General features: G+C 52.2%; 1 protein-coding gene across 1 annotated transcript in view; it reads right to left on the bottom strand.

The window, feature by feature from the left end:
- LOC144120556 (uncharacterized) overlaps positions 1-14,517 on the bottom strand; it is a 199,478-nt gene that overhangs the window by 52,698 nt on the left and 132,263 nt on the right. The window lies entirely within an intron of this gene.

The following is a 14,517-nucleotide window of genomic DNA, read 5'->3' as shown; positions in this document are numbered from 1 at the left end:
AGGATCCACTCCGAAGTCAGCAAATAACCCTGGCTGCTTCGTCTCTCAGCCGTTTACATCGTTCATTCGAGAGAGAGAGAGAGAAAAAAAAAAACTTCCCACGAACTGCCCCGGTCAGCAAGAAAAAAATTTGGAGGACGCTTAAGCTTAATAATAATTAATCTAATAACTGGTTTTTGCTGAAAGGAAATGCATAAACTACAGCTTTTAAAATTCTATCATCCTCCGCTGTGGCTCAGCGGCTTTGAGTCCAAGGTCGCGGATTTCAAATGAGGGACAGATGCAAAAACGCCCGCATGTTTTGAGATGTCACTCCGCGTTAAAGAAACCCAGGATGTGGAAATTAAAACCCGAGAGCCTTGCACTCTGGTGTCGCTCAGAGCCTAAAGTCACGCGCAAATCCATCAATCGCTATCCACTGCACGCCGGTCGAGATAGCATGATAAAAGGCGCCCCTGTGCTCGACCGTATTACGGTACACAATGTGGCCGGATCACTTCGGCCTTAGCCGCTTCGTCAGCGCAATATTCCGCGAACAAAGTTTTAAGAAAAAATCATGCGCACATCGCAAGTGTGTCAGTCCTTTACGCTCGTCATTAAATAGAGAGTTTTAGTTTCACGTAGGTAGAGGGTTCACGCACGCAAACGTGAGAAGTCTACGTAGCCTGCACGTAGATCGTTTGAAACCCTTATAGTTACACGTACACGAAGCACGCTGCGCGTTACCCCTAGCGCCATCTACTAAGAAACACAGACACTGGTTGTAGCCTAAATCATCCAAGACAAGTCTTTAAGCCAAGCCATTCATAGCGAGACGGTTGCTATGACGACGACCAACGCTACTTCGTCAGGCTTAACAGCTGAAAAGTCGCCCTTCTGTCTGAAAAACAAAAGCCATTTGTCGCTTGAAACCTTATGCGAGGGCAGTGCTGTGGCATGTTGCAAGTTGCGCGTCCGCGCCGTAAGTGTCGCCACGGTCGGAACGATTGCAGCGATCCTGGTATCTGGCGGCTCATGTGTTCTAGGTTTCCATAATGGAATTTATTAATTTTGATTTTTAGAACGATTGTCACTGATATTGCAATGCCCAAGATGCCTAAAATCACTTTTGTACATCGATTGTCACTACTGATGTTTCCTTAATAAACTGTTCTTTGGAGAAAACTATTTACGTTTTTGGTACTCGAGCGAGCGCCCTAAGCAGCTGCTAATCAGCCGCGCTGGCCGCGCCGCTCGCCACCATGCACCGTGCTGCCTCAACAGACACATCGAAATGCAAAAGCGGGTAAGCAGATGTCGTAAGTACTTAGGAAATCAAGCGGGAATGCAGCGCGGGAGCAGCAAGTCACCAGTATTTACGAAGCTTGCATCGAGCTAGCGGCCGCCAGCACCACGAACGCGCGAGCAACCGCCCGCAACCAGCCGGGTAAACAAACGCCGCCATATTGGATTTTTCTGGATTGGCTTGGCTGAGCTTGTTTCAAAAGTTTTGAGCAATTTATGCCTTTACCGCCAACTCCCAGGCACCGCCACCGTCGCATTTCAAAATCGTCCCCATTGGCTCTACGGGAATGTCACACCCTTGGCGAGGGTAAGAATGGGCAAATCGAAGGCGGATACAAAAGTTTAGAACACGAGATATCGCCTCGAGGGATTAGCGACGAAGCTGTTATCGCTGTGAAGCGGCGGGCAGGGCGCCGCCATGTTTGTCAACGCTACGTACGCAAGCAACGCACAGACCGCAACGTAAGAATCCGAATCTCACGTACGTACGTGAGACTCGCGCATACCCTTTGCGTTCTGCGCATGCGCACTGGTCACCCGTACGAACTCTACGTACGTGAAGCCTCTACGTACGTGAAACTAAAACTCTCTAATGATAGGCTGCGCGGAAAAACGACAGGACTCGCGTTGATCCAGTCCTGTGTGCGTGTCTTGTCAAGGTCGTCGCATTTTTCGCGCTCCCTATTCAATTCTTCGGCGATTAAGCAACTAGCCTTCGCTAAGATTACAGTCGACGTCATTCACTCGTCATCTGCATATCAGTGGGCATTCCTGACACGCAGCAAGAAGTCAAACTAGCACTGCGCAGACCGGCATGCACGACTGCGCAGTCGCTTCGGTTGAAAAATAAAAAGGAACAAAAGCATGTCAAAGCTTCAGAGAGTAATTTATGCGCCTGGAAGTTGGTAGTCATGTACGAACCTCAAAGCGCGTTACGAAACTGAACCTCGAGCGAAGAATTCGAGGTTTACCGCTCGCGGAATGTATACATTTTCGGCCAGCAGGAAAATTACGAACCGCATGCATTCGTTAATCTTTCTCTGACCTGGCTGACCTTTAGGAGCACAGCTGGGGGCCAACTTCGTCGTGGTCTTGAATAAACGGGAGCTGGAATGAGCAACTCATGATCAAATGGCGAAGTGCGATTTTAAGTAAACACCGAAACTTTTCAATACACGCTCGCCCGATGAGCACGGATGGCAAATATTTCGAAAACTGAATTAATGGCAATCCACTAATTGCGCCCCGATAAGGAAAAAGATCACACAGGCGACAAATTTAGTAGATGAAGGGAGAGGGGGGGGGATTTATGGGTCAGTGGTGATCGGTCCCATTTGAACCATTTATTTCTCGGACTTGTAGAAAACATAATAATAATAATAATAATAATAATAATAATAATAATAATAATAATAATAATGATTGGTTTTGGGGGAAAGGAAATGGCGCAGTATCTGTCTCATATATCGTTGGACACCTGAACCGCGCCGTAAGGGAAGGGATGAGGAAGGGAGTGAAAGAAGAAAGGAAGAAGGAGGTGCCGTAGTGGAGGGCTGCGGAATAATTTCGACCACCTGGGGATCTTTTACGTGCACTGACATCGCACAGCACACGGAAAATTGGTTTCTGAGGGAAGGAAATGAGGCAGTATTTCTCTCGCATCTCGGTGGACACCTGAACCACACCCTAAGGGAAGAGATAAAAGGGGAACTCAGAGAAAGAGGAAGACAGAGGTGCTGTAGTGAAGGTCTCCGGAATAATTTCGACCACCTGGGGATCTTTAAGGCGTACTAACATCGCACTGCACACGGGCACCTCTTGCGTTTCGCCTTCACGAAACGCTGCCGCCACGGCCGGGTTCGAACTTGGGCACACCGGCTCAGTAGCCGAGCGCTCTAACCGCTTTGCCACCGCGGCTGGTTCGGAATTAAAAGGGGGGAGAGGAGACCGCTTTCCTTAAATCCGCCAGAAAAGTTCTCTATATGGTCTCTCTTGCAGTCCTTACTAGGTTCTTTAGCTTTGCACCAGATGTGCCCACCGGCACGAGACGGTTGCTTGATTTGGCAATCGAAAGCTTCTTTTCTGCACCAGGGGGCGCTCCGTCAGAGACGGTCTTGCGACGGCATCAGGATGCAGGTGTTGAAGGGAGTATGACTTGACTGCTTTATATACCAATATTTGCATTACAAACAAGCTGATACACAAGAGACAATTTAAAAACGGCAAAACGGTTAACAAGAAAAATGCGGAACTGGTTAACACTAGGGGAAGCCCTACTCGGCACAGCCGAAGATGCATTACGTCTGACCTTAGCCCAGAACGATTTTCCAGGGCTCCGGACCCTGGTTTTAAGGACCTAAAGGCCCGGCCCATATTCGGTGGCGTCCAATCACGTCAAATTATAAACGTGATTGGTTAAACAGGTGTATGGCGGGCCCTCCAATGTCGGTAAGGCATATAACCCTTTCCCTAAAGTAATTATCACTATTTTCATTCCTGTACTAACCTGACCGTAACCGTTCTTTTTGTGTGTATGTAATTTATCCCTGTCCTGCGAAAGCCTCCACAATGAGGCTAGCAGTATGTTGTAAACAAATAATAAATAAACGACACAAAAAATTGACATCAAATTTCTTCTACAAAAAAAAAAACCCTTTTCTCAGAAGGCGCCGCAACCCCTGGTCGACAGGTTTGCCTGCCCGCTAGGTCCCGACATTCCCAGAGGGATTAGCAATTGGTTCCATCGAAGCTCTGTCAATCTGGGCGCCGTTCCGCAATTACAGCTGTCATCGGACACCAGCGGGGTGCTTCCGCTGTGTGCGACTGCCCTTTCGGTCCTGACTTTCCCAGGGGGATTAGCATACGCGGCTTAAATTCCACGCCGATACCCGTTCGTTGGGGTCTTTCGAATCTGGCCGCCGCTGTCCATGTGTCATCCCCATTGTTCCCTCCTTGACAATACCACTATTTTTCAAGGTTGGGTCGCGTGGCGCCCGCTGTCTGTCAAGACGAGGGGGCTTCCAGCGTGAAGCAGCTCGGAATGCGAGGAGCGCGCGGCCGTCGCTGTCAGGTGTGCTTGACCCTAACACGTGTGCTTCTTTTCAGCGCGTTCGTTCCGCCGCCGCCCGTGACCGAGGGGAGCCTGCAGCTGTGGTATAACGAGACCGGGCAAAGGTCCTAATGACCCCGCGGATCATCGATCCCTTACACCGCCCTTGGGTTAAAGGGTGCCCTCGCTGTCCGTGCTAGCGCGCAAGCGAGCGACAACAGCGATGTGGGGGAAATGCTCACCGAAACAACACCCGCACAAAGTCCGCACCAAAAAGGCTCCATACACGAACCGAGTGACAATACACGACAGAGCAGCAGCGGTTTCTCCTCCCCTCGTCCACGCACGCTGCAGGCTGCCATTGCGAAACCATGAAACCAGTCAGTGGCTACGGTAGTCGACACTGGTGGCCAGATTACTTACTGCTCTACGCAGGAGAGCCAATGCGCGCTTGCTTGCGATCCAGACCACAGAAGGCGCGTGTGAGCCAAGGCACGGGAGTGCGGCTACCTACACATGCCGCCTGAGCCACTAAGAGTGCACACGCGCTCGTTTTCCTACTGCGTTTCCCTTCGCCCCGTGATTATGGCCGCGTCTCGTTGGCTTTGTTTTCATTACGCTGGCCGCCCAAGGTAGCCGTGCCGCTTCGCATTCTTCGCAGACCTCCGTCGACGCTCCCTGGTCGCATGGCCCGCGCAGGCGTACATACTCAAAGGAGCGGCGCATTCCGAAGTCCGAGCGGGACCGCTGGCCCTTTCGAAACCTCTTGTCCGTAGCTCCGTCATTGGAGCTGCGAGGACACCATTCAAGACTTTCCCCCCTTCTTCTGTGGCACTCCACCAACGTCTCCCTAGAGTCGACACGCCAAAGTAACTATGAGTCGAATACAATTCAAGAGCGAAGCGGCTTTTCCCCTTCGAAGGACCCACTTCCAGCCAATGACACGGCCGATCCTCACCAGTCTGCTAGCGTGACAAAGCAGGGAGCCGCGTGACAAAGCAGAGAGGGGGCTACCTAGGATGGAGGGAAAGTACCATCCCCTTTCGTGTGACACTCCCTGCATTGCCACAGTAGCAGGGTCATGAGGATCGGCCGACGCCACTGCCTGGAAGTCGGTCCTTTGCAGGGGAAAAGACGTTTCGCTCTGGACTTCTACAAGCGTTCCCCGGCCTGGCGCCCGGCTTTCTTTAGGGGTGTTCGCTTGGGAGAAGCTCCATACACCCCGCTGCGCCCCTCGCGGGCAAAGCCCAGTTTCGAACGACCTCGCAGCCTGCTAAAGCTGCGAGGTTTGAAAGCCTCAATGCGCCTCTCCTCCCCGGAGAAGGCAACTCCCTCAGCGCTCCGGTGTCCGACGACGCTTCACCTCTCGCGAGACGCACACACCCGAGGGGTTGCGAAATCACTTTCGGTTTTCAAAATTGAATTCAGAGGACAAAATTATCATGACTGACGGCAAAATTGGCATGAAAATGGAGGAGGACGTCCATGGTTTGCAGAGATATTACTTACTACCTTCTGTCGTTGTAATTAAAAAAAAACCTATATTTGCCACATGAAGGACGCTAAATTATCCCGAAAGAAAGTACTCACTCACAGGTGTAGCACATTCGCAGAAAAAGCTGCGAGTCCGCTACACTCACTTGTGTGTGCATACCGCATAAAACGGTGCATATTCCCCTACGAACCACAAATCCCCAAACACAGAGGGGGATGCAACTTCAATAAACACGGCAGGTTCGGGTCGCCAGATTGATAAGGCGGAATGGTGCCGCGAACACGTGTTCGGCATGCAGGAGCGCGCTATCATCTCCCAAGTGGGTGCTATTTCACGAACAGCCTAAAAAGCTGAGGTGACAGCTCCGGATGTAATACAGGTCCCTCCAATATGAAAGGGAACAGTCTGAGCACTGACTTAATGACTACTCAGTAATTATGCGTGACGAGCACACTTTTTCCTGTTGTCTAACTAGTTTTTCCCTTGGCGTATAATATCCAGCATACATTTTCAATTTTAGTACAGAAATGACCAAGATATTTTGTCTTTTTGCGAAAATGTCATAATGGAGACATAATGGAGACACCTTTCATAATGGAGACACCTGCACGTCTCAGCCGCTCCTAAACATTCGGAAAAGATTGTAAGCGGTGAAAACCAGGCTGAATGCGCGCACATATAGAAACAGCAGCTGCAGATAGGAAACACTAGGCCCACTGATTTTAAACCTCTACAGACTTCTTTCACTCCCTCCTTTATCCCTTCCCTTACGGCTACTGCGCCATTTTTTATTTATAATAATAATAATAATAATAATAATAATAATAATAATAATAATAATAATAATAATAATAATAATAATAATAATAATTGGTTCTTGGGGAAAAGAAATGGCGCAGTATCTGTCTCATATATCGTTGGACACCTGAACCGCGCCTTAAGGGAAGGGATAAAGGAGGGAGTCAAAGAAGAAAGGAAGAGAGAGGTGCCGTAGTGGAGGGCTCCAGAATAATTTCGACCACCTGGGGATCTATAACATGCACTGACATCGCACAGCGCACGGGCGCCTTAGCGTTCGCCTCCATAAAAACGCAGCCGCCGCGGTCGGGTTCCATTTCCTTTCCCCAAAAACCAATTTCAATTCGAAAATACAAGGGACGTTTCAATGACAAGTCGCTATAGGTGGCAACCAATGCACCCAAGGCGCAATGAACGCGAAGGGGGCTCGAGAATCGGGGGTCACGCGGCGCATAAATTTAAAACGCAGTCCAATTTCGCAGGCTGTTTATCACGCCAAGACAATCTCGCGTGGACAAAAATGAAAAGAAACCTAAAACAAACAAATCTAGCCGCAGCTGTGAGCAGTGCTCCGAAACGCGGCGAAGAGCTTTCCACCTGAAAAAATAAAAAAAAAAACGCACACACAGGAGGCATTCGCTTTCCTTGACTCGACCGATCGCGCTGAGCGTTCGGGAACGTGTGAAAACGAAGGAAAGCGTTCGCACAACACGTGTTCACCCCAACAGCTGTTTGAACAGGTCCGAAAAAAAAAACGAAAACTTAAGTGGTCGCACTATACGATACCGTACCCGGCCATGCTCTATCACCGCCCGTACACAAGAGCTCCTGAGCTGCGCGCATGGCACAATAAAAGTATTACATAACGGGAATGAGTGCGGAGGGGATGCCAAGGGGGAGGGGGAAGAACGATTCGGGCGCAATAATTTCGCAAACTCCCGACACCCCCCGGTACTCTCGCGCAATGGTGCTCGGGAGCGAAAACAATTTCGACACGCGCGCTGCAGCAGCAGACGAAGAGCAGACTGAGGGAACGTAATTGTATCCGAAGATCTCTGTCGCCCCCAGGGGGCGTTAGGCAACGGCCGTTGTTCGGAATAACCGATTGTTCGCCCTCCCCTAGGAAGAGGTCGGAGGGACAAGCAATGGATCACCGGCTGGCCCCAGCAGAAGAAAGAAAACACACAGAACAGGGAAGGCGGGCAACGCGGTGCAGTCTGCGCGAGGAATTCAATTTTCGCCTACGCGCGCTTTGTTTCGGGCCGATTCCCGTTTGCGCGCAACCGTTGGCGTCGGGAGGCGATGCGCTCCCATGATGAAATAGCGAAGGCAAGGGCGAATAACGGATGTCACCTGTTTTGCGGCGACTCGCTTCGTCCAATTTTCGCTGCTTAAAAGCACGGATAGCAGCCGGCGACAAGAGAAAAAAAAAGGGGGGGTGGGTTCGGCAATGCGACCATCTTTCTCCTTTCCCATTTCATCTCAAGCGATGCTGGAATCTACATCGTCAGTGATACTTTCCGACGCGGGGCATTAGTGAATGAATGCTGTCTTCTTCTGGCCGCTTGCTTCGATCAAGCGCTTTCAGAGGCAAACTGCAAGCTGCGAACCACGCGGCAAAACCCTTTCTCGTCTGTTTTCGCAAACAGCGGAAACTGCATACAGTAGCGCGCACTGTGCAGTGGTACTTGCACTTCTCATGGCGAAAAGGCAGGACAATGCAAGGCATAAAAGGAGAATGCTTAGGTATCGCAAAAGGCAGTAGCTGCGGCGCCCGAGTTATGGCTCCCACCGACGCTTTCTCTGCTCTGCACAGTTCACTACTCTGAGCTGACGGCGAGCTTACTTTAGGCGCCCGCAAGCAGCCAGCGCGATGTGCTAGCTTTGGTGGCGTCGCTCGCTAACTCTGAAAGACTCATCCAGCTTGTCGCGAAAATATAAGGTTCTAGCGCAGCGGAAACTTGCTATCGTAAGCGTATACCGGCTTCCACGCACGCGCAGTAGAGGGACAAAGTGGGGGCACTGCTCGTGCGCAGTCGGCGCCCGGTGAACGAGTGTATGCCTGCGCTAATACGTTTCCGCTTCGCTAAAACTCTCTAACAGCGCACCAAATGAGGACACATGCGAGAGAACGACACGCGCAAGCGCTGGCTAGCAAATGAGTGCCCCACCAGTAGCTTGCAACAACCTCGACCTAGCGAATGCCAGGACACTCAAGCCACGAGGTCGGCCCTCAAGTATCTCCACGGACGAGTTTTTTATAGGCAACGCACAAGACGAGGCTAGGAGACGAGCTTCGAAAGCGCGTGTGAGGGCGATAAGAAAATAAGAAATTGGTATTGGCTTTGGGGGAAAGGAAATGGCGCAGTATCTGTCTCACATCTCGGCGGACACCTGAACCGCGCCGTAGGGGAAGGGATAAAGGAGGGAGTGAAAGAAGAAAGAGGTGCCGCAGTGGAGGGCTGCGGAAATAATCTCGACCACCTGGGGATCTTGAACGTGCACCGACATCGCACAGCACACGGGCGCCTTAGCGTTTCGCCTCCATCGAAACGCGGCCGCCGCGGCCGGGATCGAACCCGGGAACTCCAGACCAGTAGCCCAGCTCCTTAACCACTGAGCCACCGCGGCGGGTCAAAAGAAATTAGCCCAAAAACACGAAACAATTGTACGGATAAACAGGGCCCTCTGTTTACTCGTTGGCCTAGTAACCCGTGCATTCCTCCACTGCCCGATTTCTTCACGACAGCAGATGCATTTCCGAAGCATCGCAAGCGAAGTCAAGGTATTAAAAAAGGGGGAGGGCGCGGTGTTTTCTCGCCGGCTTGCGTGCAGGGGGTAGCGCATATGCGTGCTAGCGCGGGCCAAACAATTCTCGCCACTTCTTTTGTTCTCTGTTAAAAACGCGCCTAACATTGAGGACGCGGGGACAACACAGATAACGTGGCAGTGGGGACACTAGAGGAGAGAGAAATATACAGCACCCGCGTCACGCACCGCCGAGAGAGAGAGAGAGAGACACGCGGGGACGCACAGAAAGCGTCAGCGACGAAATTTTCATTGTCCGCCGAAACGACGGGAAAAACCCGAATCAGGTCGGACGGCGGGCGCAGGGTTTTTATTCTCGTTTCACATTTCGCTTCCAGAAATTCGCTCTCTGCCTTCTTGCATTATTGCATTTTCATTTTCCAGAGTTCTTTTCCGCTGGAGCTGTTCGGGGAGAGACGACAAGGCCAGCGCCGCCGACTGGTCGCACGGCAACGCAGTCCGCATTTTAAGCGGCCAACTTTCGGAGAAAAAGAGCGTAAAAAAGGGGGGCAGGAGAGAGAGGTGGGTGTAGAGGGCGAGGAGGAGACGAGATATGCGACGCGGAAAAGCAGCTCGCCGTCGCCGCCCGTGCGGTATGCGAAAGCAGGGCCGGCGCTGGAAAGTTTTCGCGCGGACTCTTTGGAAAGGTCGCCCGGCGAGAATCCACACCGCAGCCGGATACACGACGAGGCAGAAAAAAGAGGAAGGGGAGAAAAGTTTTTAGCATGGAAGGGGGCAAACAAGCGTGTATTCGCAGAAATCAGGGCCTTTGTGACCACACACCACTTGCGCGTAATGTGGGATTATGTGCAATGCACGCGTGTCAAATGCTCATTGTAAAAAAAGAAGTGAAAAAACGTGGTTTCCAGCCTGTTATAAAGGTCACCAAAGCAGAATGAACAGTATCAGTAAATCTCTGTTCCCAGACATTGGTTTTATGGGGGTTTGACGTCCGGAAGCGACCGAGGCTCTATGAGGGATGCCGTAGTGGAGGGCTCCGGGTAATTGCGACCACCTGGGGTTCTTTAGCGAGCACTGACATCGCACGGCACACTAGCCTCAAGCATTTGGCCTCATCGGAATTCGACCGCCGCGGCCGCGATCGAACTCGCTTTTAGCGGGTCAGCAGCCGAGAACCATGACCACTAAGACACCGCGACGGCTTGTTCCCCGACTTTGAACACAATGGAACTAAAGGGAAACAAATGTGTTCTGAGTGAACAGAACAGGTTCACCCCTGCGTACACGGGAGCCGCTCGATAGCGTGCCCAGCTTTCGACACACGGCAGACGGACGCACTAAGGAGATCCGCCTAGCGAAGCCGACTGCAGAAAGCAGCAGAGCAATGCGAAGTTGAAATGCGTGCCCTACACACACCAATTGCACAGAACTAGCGGATCAGAAGTGTCGCGGAAGCACGCCGGCACGTAGCAGTAATCGGAAGCTACCTCCCAGTACCCCCGTTCTCTTGCTTAAGGTGTGGAGTTTCTCCTTATGGCACAGGTACTGGTGGCAAACCCCAGCACACTGTGAACGCTTCTCTTGTTTCTTATTTTAACGCACTGGCAGTATAGTATGTATATCCGACAGTACACCACTTCCTTAGGACGGCCATAACTGCGCGCTCACAGCCACACTCTCCAGGACAACTACAACAACCAATACCAGAATCTGCATTCCACATCACTGCTCCTCTCTGTACAGTGGAAGCTAGCCTGTTGTGTGCAAGCCGGGGCCGGTTATTATGACCAATCTTGCTTGGGGATTACAGAATGTGCAGGAAAGGCCAGGAGCACTCAGGAGCCGCCTTGAAGCCTTTCTCACGAGACACCCACTTTATAGCAAGTAGCAGCGGGATGAGGTACAATCGGGACCTACAAAGTGCCTCCGGGCTGAGATAAGCAACTTCAGCAGACACCACTACCGCTTACGTCATACGCGAAGGGTGCGCGCACCGAAGGAGGACAGGCAAGGGGAGCCGCGTCACGGGCGCAGGCAACGAGCGCCCATCGCACGAGCGGAGGCGCCGTGGCGTTTCGATTCTGGTCATGCCACTCCGCGGTCCACTTTTCATCGCCCCCGTGCTTCCTCGACGCGCCACGTGGCTCGCATGCGGACCACGCAGGCGGCGACTCGTTATGCGGGTCTGGCGGCGCACGTTAAAACGAGGTCGTCTTCTCTGGCGGGAGCACCGACAGGGGGCACGTTTTCGGCGCCAATACTGCAGGCAGCTTTCCTCCTCTTTGTTTTATTTCCCCCATTCAAGGTCAGGCGCGACTCAGTGTTAGCCAGCAGTACCTAAACGGCGAGCGGTGCGACCATCGCTTGTTACCAAGCCGGACTGCAGGCCGGGACGGTTAGGTCATGGTTTGCACCGAGCTGTAATTAGAAGACGAACGTAGTGCGCACATCGCAGAATCGTTAAGGAATACGGCAGGCCTGCAAGCCGGCATGACCGAGTTATATTGCTGGGAAGACAAATGCGTGAGATCGATTGGCGATCGTAGACGCTCATCAGTCTCCGCTAGTTGTAGAAAGCTTTAACGTAGCGCATGCGCAGATGGCTCCGAGGGAGCGCCCACTTGCCACCCATGCTTCCACCAAGTCTGACACGGCGCAGGCGCAGCTTGGGTCCAGCGTAAGCGGATTAGGGCAGCGAAGCGCCGAATTGCGCTATGTTAAAACTGTTCTAAAGCTTCACTAGCACTAAACTGTCTAAAGCTTCAATAGTAAAGCATATCCTGCGGTCAGTATTTTGCTTTGACACAAGCGAGCGAGCCAGCGAACGAACTCTCCTAACACCTCAGACACACTGCTGTGATCTTCGCACATTGCATTTTTTTTCCCTTTCGCGAGGTCGGCATGGGCGGATTCACGGCCACCGGCAAAGCAATCCAGGGTCACGTATACTCCAAGACGAAGAACGGTCGGCGCTGCAGGCTTCAGGCACCGCAGCGGCGATTCCGCCGGTCGCAGTGACGTCACAATCACACACACGTGAGGGAGGAGAGGGGCGGAAGGTGGGGGGCTGTGTCGGAGGTGTGCATCACCACAACCGGTGGCGCCATCTATCCATGGCTGGGCGCTTAATCCGGGCGTGTCACCACACACGTTCGCCGGCACTGCTGCTGCTGCTCGGGGGCGGTGTGCAAAACGCAAAACTCAAGAACAACAACAACAACCATGGGAGTGTGTAAACCAAGGAGGGTAATCCTGGGAGACGGTCCGCTGTAGTTTCCCACCGAACTGGGGAATGTGGGGAAGAGACGGGGGCCAGTAGGGGAACTGGGGAGCAGGCGGTTGGATGTGTGAGGGAATGTGGTGGAAGTGACGTGAAGATGCGGGCAGGCGGTTGTCACAACTCGGCGGCGATAATAATCCATCCGTGCGGCGGCACACTGCATCGGCGCCTCTTGATTCACTCGGCGGGCACTGCCGCAAGCACACTCCAGGGTTGCACACGGCTGCCGTCGTGTATCCGGGAGGCAGCAAGGCGGGGGCGTATCCGCAGCATCGGCACCAACACCGACCGGGCTGGCTCTCGGGGCTCCAGTGCGCACAAAACACACACGCACACAACACCTCCTCTTTCGGAGAACGTCGCAGGCACATTCATTTGCTCCCTGGTTTTTTTGTGTGTGTGATTTTTTTTAAATACGCGGAGTCTGCTTTTTCGAAAAGGTAATACACTTCGCGGGCTAGCTCGCTCGCTTGTTCGGTCAAACTATACTCCCGTTAAAGCTACTGCACCGAGGAAGGCAAACAGTACGCAAACCAAAACACAAAGAAACAAGCTCTGAAGTCCGTTTGTGGGCGAGCACCACGACAATGTGCATTCCGCACCACCTCGGTGCTATTACCGCAACAAGCAACTGCAACGCTTTCACGCGACTTCAACTGGAAGCCTACAATGAGCGCGCAAAAAGGCGGCTGCGAGGCCGCTGGACTAAAGCTATATAAGTTCTGCAAGCGCAAACTCTTCTTCCCCCCCCCCCCTCTTTTTTTGTGTCTCATTTTTAATGCTTGAAAGACAAATTTTCTAGGCGGTAGCTACCTTTTCACACCACACTGACCAGGTGGTTGTGCTTCGCTGAACAGAAAAATAAATATAAAAAAAAAAGCAGTGACAGGGCCTAGCGCACAAAGAACGTCGCCAGCACACTGTCACAATTTTTTTTTTGTTGGGAAATAATGACTTCAAACAGCCCTAAAACAGAGCACAACACCTGGGAGCAAACCATCCAAACGCCTTGGCCAACAGCAGCGGCAAAACACTCGTTCGTCACTCGTCACCCAGGGCAGCGCCCCGTAAAATGGGCGAAGTATTAGGGAAAAAAAAAGGCTGCACCGAAAGAGAAAATAGGAATCTACAAGCGCGCATGATCGTATCTTCGCAAGTAACAATAAGGCGGATTCATTCAGTAAGCCCCAAGAGTCCGAAGTGGCAGCGCACAAGCAACAAGCGACTAATCTGAGCAATCGTAGGAACACGCGTCGCTCCCCGAGGTGCCGAACTGTCCTCGACACAGAGTAACGAGTGTCGATATAATGAGTGTCGTCCGTCCCTAATTACCAACGGAGAGGATAAATCTACGTCTACGTATACGTCTAGGCGAAGGAGGATGCAGACACGGCGCAGGAAAATACAACGCCAAGAGCTCGGCCAGCACCACTGCCTCCTTTCAAGGCCGCTGGCTGGCGCCAATTCACGCGCCTTTTCCTTCTCCAGTAACGCGACAAGGTTCGCACATCAGGGGGGGAAAACACGGCTAAGCACGTTCGACGCTGGCGGCCAGGCTGAAAGAATTCGCCGACGCCGCAACAGAACGAGACTTCAGCAGTATCTCGGCGTGCCACCATGTTCGCGATCTTCATTTATGATGCGATGCGCTCAGGTGCATGCCAGAAAATTGCGACACTGGACACAGCAGCTAGCCAGCTGTCGTCACGTCCGATTCTAATCCGCTTGTTTGGAACTCCCCATGATCGACTATTGAACTAAGGGAACGCGTGTCTTTGTGCATCTGCAAGTGAGCAGTGTGCCCGGACTGTCGACTACTGCATAATCTAATTACAACGCCAA

The sequence above is a fragment of the Amblyomma americanum genome, chromosome 2, assembly GCF_052857255.1.
Source record: "Amblyomma americanum isolate KBUSLIRL-KWMA chromosome 2, ASM5285725v1, whole genome shotgun sequence".
Classification (NCBI taxonomy): Eukaryota; Metazoa; Arthropoda; class Arachnida; order Ixodida; family Ixodidae; genus Amblyomma; species Amblyomma americanum.
Note: the sequence above shows the minus strand (reverse complement) of the source record. Positions and strands in the feature narration are given on the sequence as shown.